General features: G+C 34.9%; 1 pseudogene; it reads right to left on the bottom strand.

Moving 5' to 3' along the window:
- LOC106509056 overlaps window positions 1,217-13,428 on the bottom strand; it is a 78,341-nt pseudogene continuing 66,129 nt past the window's right edge.

Consider the following 13,428-nt stretch of genomic DNA (forward strand, 5'->3'; position numbering starts at 1 on the left):
TTCCCAAATAAAGTGATTACTTTTAAAAACTGTGAGAACAAAACCTTAAAATGATTATTTTTAAAAATGGAGGCAAACTGAAAACTGACTTAGAAAGTATGACTGATATGACACAATTAGTCTACGTAATTGGACCAAAACCATTATTAACTTCAAGTGGAAATGTGGGAAGAGGAATGTAAATATAAAAACACTTTGATGGTCCTTGGATACACCTGAGTTCTAAGCAGTGTCAGTGTATTTTGGAGTTTATGGAGCAAACTTCTAAGTTGTCTATTTCTGAGCAATAAAGGAAAAAATTAAGCTATGTTTCAATTCACTAGGAACACACCTTCAAACACAATTCAAATTTAAATTTCAGAGAAAGAGGAAATAATCTGAAATGAAGTTGGCTTAAAAATATTACAGCAAAACTGATGAATTTCAAAACTGGGGATTTTGGAGGAAAGCATAACATAAAATCTAGGAGAAAAATTAGTTAAATTAGCTCTGAAATACCAAGAAAATTTGAGATAGATGTAAGAAGTAGTCTAAGCAAACATACTACCCAGAACAATGTACAAATATTTAGCTAAAGTGAATATTTTCTTTAAAAATATGCAAAAAAAATGGAAAGAGGAAAAATGCATTGAAACAAACCCAATACTCTTGAAAAGAAGAAAATAAGATACCCAGTCTTAAATTTCAACTCTTACATTTTATTTAATGTTTGATTCTAAAATGGGCTCAGATAACCCATTAATTCTTCAAAGAAAAGGCTTATTTTTCTATCAAAATATTGATTGGACTAGCTTAAGAATATCATACCCTGTTTTAAACAGGGAAGATGGAGGGTTAGTGTACTTTTCAGATTGCATCCTAAAAATACTGCAACCTACTTTAAGACTCTTTAAAGCCTTTTTGGAAGATATATGGAAAAAATATATTGGAAATGATGTCACTTTATATCTCCATTTTTTTATACGCTAAGATCAGCTATCATACCAATCCAAGGGCATTGAGCATATATGGTCCTATTTTTGAAAATAAACCATATGGTCCTGAGTGAAGAACGTAATGAAGAATGCATATTTTCATATAGTAGTTGGTATCTAAATGCATCTGCTGGCACCAGCAACTGTTGCCAGGGAAATTGTTAAAATTTTAATTTAAGAATTGGTTTCCACATAAGACAAATTTATTATGCTGTTGAGTTGGCTGAATTTTCTTTCTTTTTTTAGAAATGCTTTATTTTCCATCCTCCCATTTCTATTTTAAGAACTTGTGGAAGAACTTTGGACCACTCAGTGGTTTTTCCTACCCATTCAGTGGCCTGAAAAGTGGGAGCTGCAGAGCAATCTTCGGTGCAGGCTGAGCACTCCAGTCTTCAGTAGGGAACTGCTGGAAGGACCCAGAAGGCACCTGCATGCCTTTGGACCAATCTGCCACCTCAGGTTGAGTAGCAGTGAACTCAGGACCTGGAGCATTCTATTCACCCTGAAGTTCCTCCTTGGTCACAGCCATCTCAGCCGCTGCCTCCTCCTCCTTTTCAATCTCTTCAGGATCTCTGTAGAAGTAGAAATCAGGCATGACTTCCCATGGGTGTTCACGGGAGATGGTGCCACACATCCTGGGCAAGCATTCACCACATCAGACCCACTGAGTGAGCTCTCTTGTTGTTGCACAGGATGGCATTGTCCACATAACGCAGAGGCGAGTCTGTGTTACACAGAGCAATGGTAGGCAGGTTAATATAAGAGGCCTCTGTGAGAGGTTGGTGGTCAGCTCTTGGATAAGTAACCACCAGAAGTCTTGGCTCCCAGAAGGCTGCCTGGATCTGGTTAGTGAAGTTTCCAGGAGTGAAGTGGCCAGCAATAGGAGTGGCTCCAGTGGCAGCAGCAAACTTCAGTATAGCTCACTGGCCAGTATTCCTGGAGGATGTGACACTGACATCAGCTGGGTTTTCAATGGCAACAACGTCACGAGCCATCCACAGAAGTTTCTCCCGGGTTCTCTTCAGATTTATGATGTAGATGCCATCGCTTTTCCTTTTGTAGATGTAATGTTCCATTGGGAAGTCAAGCCTGGTGCCACCTCAGTGGGTTCCTGCTGCAAAGAATTAGAGGACATCCTCCTTTTTCATTTACAAGACATCAAGGGCTCCAGACAATGTGAAAGTTTCCCTTTAAGTCACAACAGGAACCAAGAACAAAGCCATATGGACTCCTATCCGGGCAGCACAGAAAGAGTTGGCTGAATTTTCAATTTTTAAAATTTTAACCAGAATTGTATTAAGTACTTAAGTCACATAGTAGCTGAAGTTATACAATATATAAAATGTGTAAATGCAGTTCCTTTATATAAGAACAGTATATACTTTTTAATCATACACATATACAAATGCATTGAAATTAGAAGAAATTTTGTAAGATGTTGTCAGTGTAATAAAGGTCATTTTTACTGTGGTGTGGTTTCTGAGTTGATCTGCTTTTGATCAAGCCTAGAATTATCATGTGATAGCCAAGTGAGGATTAACATAATTTTAATGACATAAAGTTAGTGAAAGAAACATTCTGGAGAATAAAAGCACATTAACAAGTTTTCTATTTTACTATGCAAAGGATCTATTAAATGGATTTAACAAGCATGGATTTCTAAACACCATTGAAGGGCTGTAAAGCAGTGGCATCTCAGGAACCTATGCTACACAATTATTAAATATCTTCTTGTCATACTTCATAGATTCCACTTTTAAGTTTGACTGAGTCCTTCCTTGACTGAAAAAGCAGACAATTTTTATTTCCAAAAGAAATTTATGAATGGATAAAATATGTTTATTTTAATAATTGGTAAAGAAATTTAAAGTTTATCAGGTAAAATACTGAAAAAAAAATCCTGAGATAATCACCAAAATATCGACATGGATGTAATACAGATATGTGAAAATTATTATAAATTGAACTATAGACCTAGTAGTCAGAAAATTATAAACAACTAAGAGAGTGTCTGAATTGTGGTAAATCTGGCTGAAATATCCAAACACCCAGAATCAGAACATCAATTTATTGTATTGGGGAGCAGATATTACAAACTGAAAGAAAAGCAAATAGAAGGTAGAAGATTCCAGACCTAATGGAGCAAAAGCCGAGGTTAGAACAAATGCGCAGTTCAGTCTACAGCTGCTGTATCAACTGGGTTTTATTTTTGTAAAGTGAACGCACATTTTCTAATAGGAAGTGAGAACAGCAGGCTGCCCTTTCCCAGTTCCTAAATGAGTGAATCATGTCATCGTCTCATCACAACTACCATCAGCTTGCAGTGTCAGCGGCTTTCCTTCAAGGATCCTCAATATCTCATAAACTCAGCATAGACTGAGCTGGCTTCATAAAACTCTGGGGGAATCAAACTGCTCTCTCCTCTTATAAAGAACACGTAGACTTTGTGCTATGTAGCAATAAAGTACACATCAAATTCAAGGAGACATTTTCATTCACATTTGAAATCCAGTTTAACAACTATTTTGTTGTTCTTAATTGACCTTCACCTCTAACTATTTGTTGAATTTTTCAGTGGAGAAGTATTTCCTCTCCTAATAATTAATTGGTAGACTAATTATCTAACAATGCTGTTAGAGACATGGCATAATGTACACCAGGTGTCAGCAAATTACAACTAGTGTGCCTAAATTTTTTAAAAAAGTTTTACTGGAATACAGCCATGTCTATTTGTTTACATATTGATTCTCACTTTCCTGCTAAAATAGTGAAGTTCAGAGTTTATGAGAGAGATTTCTGGGCTCCAAAGGTGGAAATATTTACAGAGTCTTACAAGAAAAATTTTACCAACTTTTAGCATAGAGAAGAAAAGTTAGATTTAGAAAAGAAAAGTTAGATTTAGAATCCAGGATCCTGAAAGTAAGGTTTGTCTTCACCTATTTTATAAGGCATTCCACTTCATGAAACCTTAGTAAGTACACATATAAAATAAAAATAACCATTTCTATATCTCAAATAGAGATGAATGTTGAAAATTACCTATAAAATACAAAACATATATACAAGTTTTTACCACCTAGGGGATACTTTTTTTCCCCTTTAATTTCTTATTGATCATTCAACAAATAATCACCTAGCACATAGGTATTCTATTAGCTATGAGACATATAATAGTAAATAAGGTAGGAAGAGTTTTTAATCTTAAGTGATTCAAAGCCTTGAATCTCCCAACGCTAAGATAGGCTAAATAAAATTTAGACAAAAAAGGACTTCAAAAAAAAAAAAACTTTAAATATGTCAGTTTTCCTCTTAACCATATTCCATTACCTCTCCAAACTGCAAAGTGACTATTTTATTTTCCCCAGTTCCAAAGTGTACCCTCTGGAAGGAAGTCACTATACAAAATCCACTCTTTTTCTTCTTCTTTTCTTTTTAGGGCCGTATTTCAAATATGGAAGTTCCCAGGTTCCCAGACTAGGAGTTGAATGGGAGCTGCAGGTGCAGCCCATGCCACAGCCACCACGCAGGATCTGAGCCACATCTGCTATTTATGCTGCAGCTTGGGGGAATGCCAGATCCTTAACCTACTGAGCAAGGCCAGGGATCAAATTGCATCTCATGGACACTATGTAGGGTTCTTAACTCGCTGAGCCACAGCAGAAACTCCACACAGCCCACTCTTTTTATTTATTTATTTATTTATTTTGTCTTTTTGCCTTTTCTAGGGCTGCTCCTGCGGCATATGGAGGTTCCCAGGCTAGGGGTCGAATGGGGAGCTGTTGCTGCTGGCCTACGCCAGAGCCACAGCAATGCAGGATCCGAGCCATGTCTGCAACCCGCACCACAGCTCACGGCAATGCCATATCCTTAACCCACTGAGAAGGCCAGGGATTGAACACACAACTTCATGGTTCTTAGTCAGATTTGTTAACCACTGAGCCACAACAGGAACTCCCACACAGCCCACTCTTAAGGAGAGTAGGGTTGTGTTATCTTTCCTTGAGCGTGGAATATTTGTATTAACTATTTAGAGTTATTTTGCATAGGTTTTTCTATTATTGTTGATTATTTTTTGTGTTCAATCATTTATAGTCATTACTATAGTATAGTATGATAGATTTTTTAATACTTTTGTTTATAATTTAGTAATACTTTATTTTGTTGGTAAAATCATTCCAGCATTTGCCATTGGGAGTTCTTCAGTTGACCCTATGTCCTTCATCAATATTTTTCTTTCACTTTCTTTCTTTAGGGAACCATAACATGTTCCAGGCCCTCTTATGTCCCCAGATCAGCCATTTCTTCAAGGTACCTTTTTCTTTATTTTTGAGAATGGTATCAGAAACCAAAATCTGGGGGCAAAGTAGGTTTGTTGTTACTGGGGTTTTATTTCTTTTGGCCTTTAAGGCTTAATAAAATTACCAGTCTTCTAGGAAACATATTTGTTACTTCTTTTGTTTTCCCATCAAAATCTCTGAATATATAAGAGGACATCAAATACACTGTAATCATCAATTTACCTCTCTGGCTGTGATAGGGTTTGCATTGAGTCTAGAGCCATAACACATGGGTAATCAGGATGAGAGAGAGAACAAAACAAGAAGAGAAAGTTCAGTTAATGATGTTGCCAAGTAGATCTTAATGACAAAATTTAACAAATAAGAAGTAACAGTATAATCAGAAACAATCGCAAAGATTTTCCTGCTATAGAGGATATGACATTTGAAATTTGAAAGATTAAAAAGATTTTGTCTATGACACAAAGAGGGTGAATGCATTTATATTGAAAGAAACCATATTTGAAAACACACGAAGCCTTGGAATTTTAGTGAATTGAAGATCTAAATCTTTTCATATGGGAAGACTGAAGATATATTTTATTATTAAAACTTATAACAATAAATCAATAACAAGAGCAAAAACAAATTATGAGGGCAGAATTCAGACTTCCTGTTTGGACTTTCAGACAAGAAATTTCCAAATGTCATTGTAGTCACATCAATCTTTTTAGTATTGTACATTAATTTCAATTATTTGTTAAATAGCAATGATCTTTAAGTCACTTGAATCAATCTTTAAAAATAAAATATACGAAGTAATAAAACAACAGAAATACTTACTTGTATGCATGCCATATGACTATTAATTTTCTTTTAAACTCCATACCACTTGATAAGAAGAAAGACTGTATTGGATTTTTCAGATACATACATAGAAATTTATATTCTGGAATAATCTTTGTGAGACAAACACTGATTGATAGTAAAAAGTGAGAGATATAACTATTTGTTTGGCCTTTTCAAAAACTTTAATTTTTATGTTCAAAAGGATAATTCCATCATAATTGGCCTCAGCCAATTTTTACACCTCACTGCATGAATTATGTCAATCACTATAGACTGTGCTGAATTAAGGCTGAAGTGTTATTTACTAAAGTTCAATAATTTTGATTCCCTTTATACAACTGGTCTCAGCCTGAAAAACAAACAGTAAACTCAGCTTGAAAAAAACAACCAAACTCAACAATTTACCATTTCTAATACTGCTTATGAAATGTTGTAAATCATCTGAAAATTTGTGAGTAAAATGTATTAACTTTATTGTGTATGAAAAATTCTGGATGATTTTGTAAGTAATAATGAATAAAATTGCACATAGAAATCATTCATAAAAGTTAAAATAAAACAGAAAACTGAGAAGAAAATTTGAGAAGCTGCTTTTATGTTTAATCAGCCTAGCAACAGACCTAAGGTCAGGATCAGTAATATCATGGCTCTTCAGTGTATCTGATTAATATATCAATGTGCAAAGGAGGAAGGTCAATGTTTTTAAACTTTCCTCTACTGGATAATTTTTATTGTCTCAAAAATCCTCCAAAGCCACAACCACTTGTGATTTCATAAACAGTGATATTAATTACTCAGAGCGGGTGTTTTTGACACATATATTTGGTCATTACCAAATCATGGGGCTAAAGAATGCTAGAAAGTGGGTGCAATGTTTAGCCAAACCACATAAAAAAGGAGAGAGCATAGTAGAACTGACAGTGGAAAAGTAAATCTGGTTAAACATTCAGGGTGTACTTCTGATAGACAATTGTGCTGTGATGGAAAGTTGAGAGCTGTGCTTTTTCAGCATTGACTCCAGCATTAGACCAGCAATGGAACAGTCAGTCCTGTACCTGACTCCCAGTCTTGCCTTTCCCTACATCTAGACACACAGAGATTCTACTTACTTTACCCCAAAATGTTCATTTGTAAAACAAAGGTGCAAGGTCTCATGTCATAGCTTTCTAGTAAATGGCATAATAGATGGAAAACACTTGGCACAGTTCCTGGGACAAATGAGAATAAATAAATATGTAATATATCAGTTATCATCTTCTATTTAATTCCTCTATTTTTATGTAAATGGGGAAAATAGTAAGGGATGAATTAATGAGCTTAAAATATATGCTTCTCAAACACATATATGTTTGGAGGTACATGCATGATTAGTTGATAAGAAAGTTTACATTGAGTTGTAAGTGGCTACTTAGCAGTCTAAGAAAGACTGTGATTTAGGGAAGATAGTTTATAATTTTTAAAGAAGGTAAATTAAATTTTGGATCTTTTGATCAAAGACTGCCCTTGAAGAACTCATCAAGGTAAGTAGTTTTGCAAGGAATTAAAGTCAGAGCCTGAATTATAGTGATTTTGTGACCAATAATGTACTTTCTGAGGGCTCTTATTACTTGTTAATTATATATTTAATACTAATAGGACTTGCAAAAGATAAAAGATATGATAAAGAGGTATGTGATCTATAAATAGTAATGCTATACCATTCCCAAATTAAAAACAGTTAAGGATGCAATATTATACAAATTAACATCAAATAACTTTGACATATTGTGTATTAACTGACAAATTGTTTTTATTATAATTGTAGCTTTATAAAATAGCTATATTCAAAAGTATTTAAAATTGTTTGAAATATAAAATGACATCTATTTGCATTAAAGAAAAATAAAACCTTTAATCTCTTCAAAGATTCATTTTATTGTTACAAACTTTAAAGTTTTGATAACTTCAATTAAGCCTTCCTATAGATCATACCACTTTTTTTGTTGCTGTTGTTCTTTTTAGGGCCACATCCATGGTATATGGAGGTTCCCACACGCTAGAAGTTGAATTAAAGCTGTAGCCATTGGCCTATGCCACAGCTATAGCAACACCAGATCTGAGCCACATCTGTGACCTATATACCACAGCTCACGACAACACCAGATCCCCAACCCACTGAAAGAGGCCAGGGATTGAACCTATGTCCTCATGGATGCTAGTAGATTTGTTTCAAATGAGCCATGAGGGGAACTCCATAGATCATACTACTTTTAATTGAGAAAATACTCTCTTACTGCCAAATGGAATTTTCTAAAATTCTCCTCCTTCCACTAAAATAGTAAATAGAAAGCAACATCAAACCTAGAAAGAAAAGTATAAATCAGTCCCACCTGATAGTTTCTTAAGAGGATGGCTGATGTAGTTGTTTGGGTTGAGCAACATGGGACAAAGACATATGAAAAGTTGCTGACCAAGAATTAACTACCCTGCCTGCTTATATCAATACCTGACCTTGCCAGGGAGGATGTGACACTTACCAGACATGATACATGGAAAGGAGGCATGCACTTATTTGTCACATTCCTCCCCTGCACATCGTTTATGCCATGTTTTTCTCACCACCAGCCCATCATAAGCAAAATGTCTCCTCACAATCACTGTTGATGCCACCCTGAGCTCAGCCCATCCATTTTGGGTGTCTTAATAAATCTCTATTGCTTTACTGACTTGGCCTTGTGTTTTCCTCCCTTGACAAACCTAACACCACCCTTAAAGTCCTATGGAAGGCAGATGTGGGACCCATTATCCAAGCTTGGTGGCAAATGGCATTAATACATAGAAAGTAGTTGACACAGGCCCTACTCCATAATAAGACTAAATAAATGCTAAAAATAATAATATTTTTCTATTTGATGTCTCTGATTGTATAAAATTCCCACAAATGGTTGAATTTGCATCTACAAGATCACCAATAAATTCACCACAAAACCACAAAGATCCACAGAGGTGACAGTAGATGTAGACACAACCAAGGTGTAGCCTCACCTGCATGTGCTATGCTGTGGTATCTTTGTTATGGCATCTTCACTAGAGAAAATTAACATAGCCTCAAGTATAAAATTCTATGCAACCATCCCCATAACTTTATCCTTTGTAGATTTATATGACCTTGCATCAAATGAAAAAAAAAAAAACCCTCAAAAGGGAAAAAAATATACAGAATGAAATCCATTGAAATGTAGGCTTAAAAACATAAGTTCAGTAACTCAAGGATTTGAATAGCACATTACATCTCGTTCACAGCCTCATATATGTTCTTAGAATTTCCTTTCATATCCATTTCTCTACTGTCAATTCCAGAATCCCGACGTTTCCTTGTCTCAGGGGCTTAACTGATAGTGCAACCCTAAAACTCATTCCTAGGCCAAGATCACCACCTTTACCATCAAAGTTGGACAGCTAAGTATTGAGAACATCCAAATGAACCAAAATGGTACCAAATATATTTTTCCTTGTCTCCAACGTGTAACTGCATCCCTATCTCTAACTGACGAGGAATATCAATGAACCCTTCCAAGACAATGTTTACCTCCTTGCCTGATAGTTCTCTGTCCAAAGTTATCCCAAGTGTCTAATGGTCATTTGAATCTTATGATGAGAATAATAAGATGCTAGCCTTTAACACCTATGTGTTTCCACTTGGCTCTTAATATCTTTGTCTTTTGTCATGGAGCTTTCTACAGAAATGCTCCCCTGAGCCCAGTCTGAGCCCCAGATTATGAACATTTGGAACTGACTTGAGCCCAAACTCAGAGAGAGCCAAGTCCAAAGGATCCATAACATGAAGCAAAGCCTCTACACTGGCCTCATCCTAGATCATCCAGCCCCAGTCAACCCAAAGTTTCATTAGTGACAAATGATGTGTTTTCAACCTAATAATTGTGACTAGGTTTCTTACACAGAGAAAACTAATACAGAAATTGATAACTGGAGGTAGGGTGCTTATGGAATAGAAACCTACACTTTGTGGTAATAATATGAGGTGAGCAAACAAATAGAAGGCCAGAAAATGACTGTGAAACTGTTATATGTGCTTGGTGAAATAACTCATGAAGACATTTTGGAAAACTGATATATGCAGATATTTGAAGATAAAAAAATTTACTAGTGTACTATTAGACCAGATAAAGGTAATTCATAGGCAGAAGTATGTGTGAGCATATGTGGATCATTTCTGAACCCAAACTTGAGTGTCCAAGCCCAGTGGATTAAAAGCCTCTGGAGGAGCTGTCAGCTAAGCTGTCCAGTAATACACCTACAATAACAAAGGATGCTTGTGTACACCCCTGAATTGTGGGGTGGTTTGTCCTTCAGCAAAAGTTAAACCACCTACCAGGGAAAACAAGACAGTTGAACCAATTCTAAATGACCCCTTATAGTTTTATTTATAAAGTTTCATATTTAAAAATCACTATAGTCTAGAGGTGTGAGAAAAATTTAGCAGTCAGTGAAAAAAATACTAAATAAAAGAGAAAAGTAGAAAATTAAGAAACAATTTATAATGCTTATGTATAAAGAACAGGATGGTCTGAGGTAAATGGTATCAGGATTGTGAAGGTTATTTTGCCAGAAAAAGAAACAGACCATAGGAAAAAGAGGATCTGGGGAAAGAAAAACTTGTGGGACAGAGTATTAGGGGAAAATTAAGTGTAGCAAGTAAGGTGGAGAGGAACAATGATTGAACTTAGTAATATTCTATAAATTTGGAGTTGAAAAAATTCATTTAATCATTCCAAAATATCATATGGAAATTTATATTAATTGAAGGATTTGTGTAAATAGATTTTTAGGGCACTTAGATTTTTGTAAAATACTATGTTATGTACTGAGAAAGGCATAACTGTAAGTCTAAAACATAAGTTCACAAAGTGCGTCCCGAATACTAAATTAATGTAAACAACACAATGGTCGGTTGCATGCAAAAATATATATTTCCCCAATATTGTTATTATTTCCAAATATTTTAATTTTTTCCAACATACAATCTCATAGTAACACACAATCAACATACAATCAACATAGTAATCTCAATAGTCATACAATTCCTACTATGCTTGGGAAAAAACAACTCAGTTTTCCTATTATACCCTTTTTCTCTCCCTCCCTGTCTCTCTCTCCTTGCTCTCTCTCTTATTCTCTCTGTATTTCTTTTACCTCCCCTCCATAATATGTAAACCTGATGTTGGATGTGTCTTAAAAGTTTTTAAACACTGGAATCTAGCCTTGATTGTTCTTTTTTTTTTAAAGTTGTTCAAATGATTGATTATGGATATGCTACCAATATCTTGCTTTCTGTGGACTGTGATGTTTTCCAGTGGAGTTTAAAAATAAATAAATAACAAAGAAACTTTTAAAATGCATTGTCCTTTGGCTTTGGGGTTTGGAGTAATCATAGCGAAAATGCTTTGCTGGCTGATTTCATGTTATGGACTGGGCTCCTTTCTCCAAGTACAGTCATAAAATTGCTTTGCCATTTTTTTCAATTACCAATAAAAACTGTCAAAGAGCCGTGCTCAAAAGTGAGTCGTTAGCTGAAGTCAGCTCTTTTATTTATATTTAGTGGACCCACAGTACCTCTAGCATCTAATACACCAACAAAGATTTAAGCATCCAAATGATTATCTGCTACCCTAATGCCACATAATGCTGTAATTATTCTTATTCGCCTGTTCCAGTATAATCTATAGAGACAATTCTAAAAGGAGAAATATTAATCATTTTCAATCACAGATGTTATTCTAGGGAAAATACTTCTGATGCAACAAATTACCAAAATATCTGAAGCATAGCACATATGTAAGCATTTGTCAATCTAATAAAACTCTATTCATTAAGACACTTAAAGGACTTTTTGGTTGGCTCTGTGTAGTAAAGTAGGTTAAGTGCTGCAAAATTATATAATATCTAGGTTTTCTAATGGCAGGCTTGAGCACAGATATCATCTGTTCTTAATCACTAGTGCTGGTGGCAAAAATGTTATCACTCATGACTTGCAGGATTCAAATAATGATGCAATTATTATTAAACAGGGAATAATAGTGCTGTATAAACAATGACTTTACAGAGAAAGGAAAAACCGATGATGCGCTATTTATAGGATTAAAGGGTATAAGCAATGGTTGCACAAAGCCTACATGATTTCTTCACTGAAAGAACAATTCATGAAATGCATTGAATAGCTTCCTAGTATATTTAGCATACATCAGAATTGCATGATGATGGCAAGGAAAGTCTTCTGCTTCCCTATGAATTTCAAAGAGTCATAGATGCCTAGATGAGTGAAAAGACTTGACATAAATTCAATCTCCATATTTTGAATACATGGAGGCCAAATAATATGCTTTATTAAACCATTAGTCTTACTCATTTATAATATGACCTGCGATTATATGAAAGTAGGAGAATCCAAGAGGCCAAAAATACATAGGGCAAAATGCCATTTAAAAGCAAGGGCAGTCTTCCACTGTTATGATTAATTATGTCTCCATCTATACTCTGCACGATGAAATTTTTGTGCACCATCCATACAAATGAGCAAACACACAGTGATTTAGTGAAAAGAGCAGAGGCTTTGGAAAAAAACAGAACAAAGGGCAAGCCATTGACTACTGTCAGGCTGTGCAAGTTTTTATCCATCAGTGAAATAAAGTTAATAATACATATTTTATAGGATTATTGGATGGAAGCCAAGTGATGAGGTGAAAATTTCTTTCACACACTTAGAAAATGGCACTCCACAATGAGTGGTTCCATTTCCCTTTTCTTAGTACCCTCTTACAAAATAAATGTAGTGAATCTTCTATCAACTACATCTAATTGTAAAATTTAGATGCAGATGCCAGTAATTTAAAAATTTGCTTTGGAAATTCTGTTTACTATTATTTTTGCCTGAAGAAATACATTCATAGACGTTTTAAAAGCACCTCAGTAAACCAGGGTGAGACTGTGGACTGATACACAGTGTCAAAGATGGTAAAGATGTTTAGCATAAAAGAGGGACATAAATGGAGTATCTTGAGAAAAGTGAATGAGACAAGCAATAGAATGGATGGAAAGCAGAGCTGATCTGTCAACATGATTTCGGAGATGTGTACTGTTGTAGACCACAGCATTGATTCTTAAATGAACTACTGATGCATTTTCAATGCTTTCCTCTTGACAAATTCTGAGCCTACGTAGTACTTTTTTTAAAAAATTAAAAAATAATAATTTAATAATAATTATTAATTATTTAATAATTATTAATAATTTAATAATTCTTCCCATGGTATAAAGAGTACAAGAATATC

Source organism: Sus scrofa, chromosome 1 (genome assembly GCF_000003025.6).
Source record: "Sus scrofa isolate TJ Tabasco breed Duroc chromosome 1, Sscrofa11.1, whole genome shotgun sequence".
NCBI lineage: Eukaryota > Metazoa > Chordata > Mammalia > Artiodactyla > Suidae > Sus > Sus scrofa.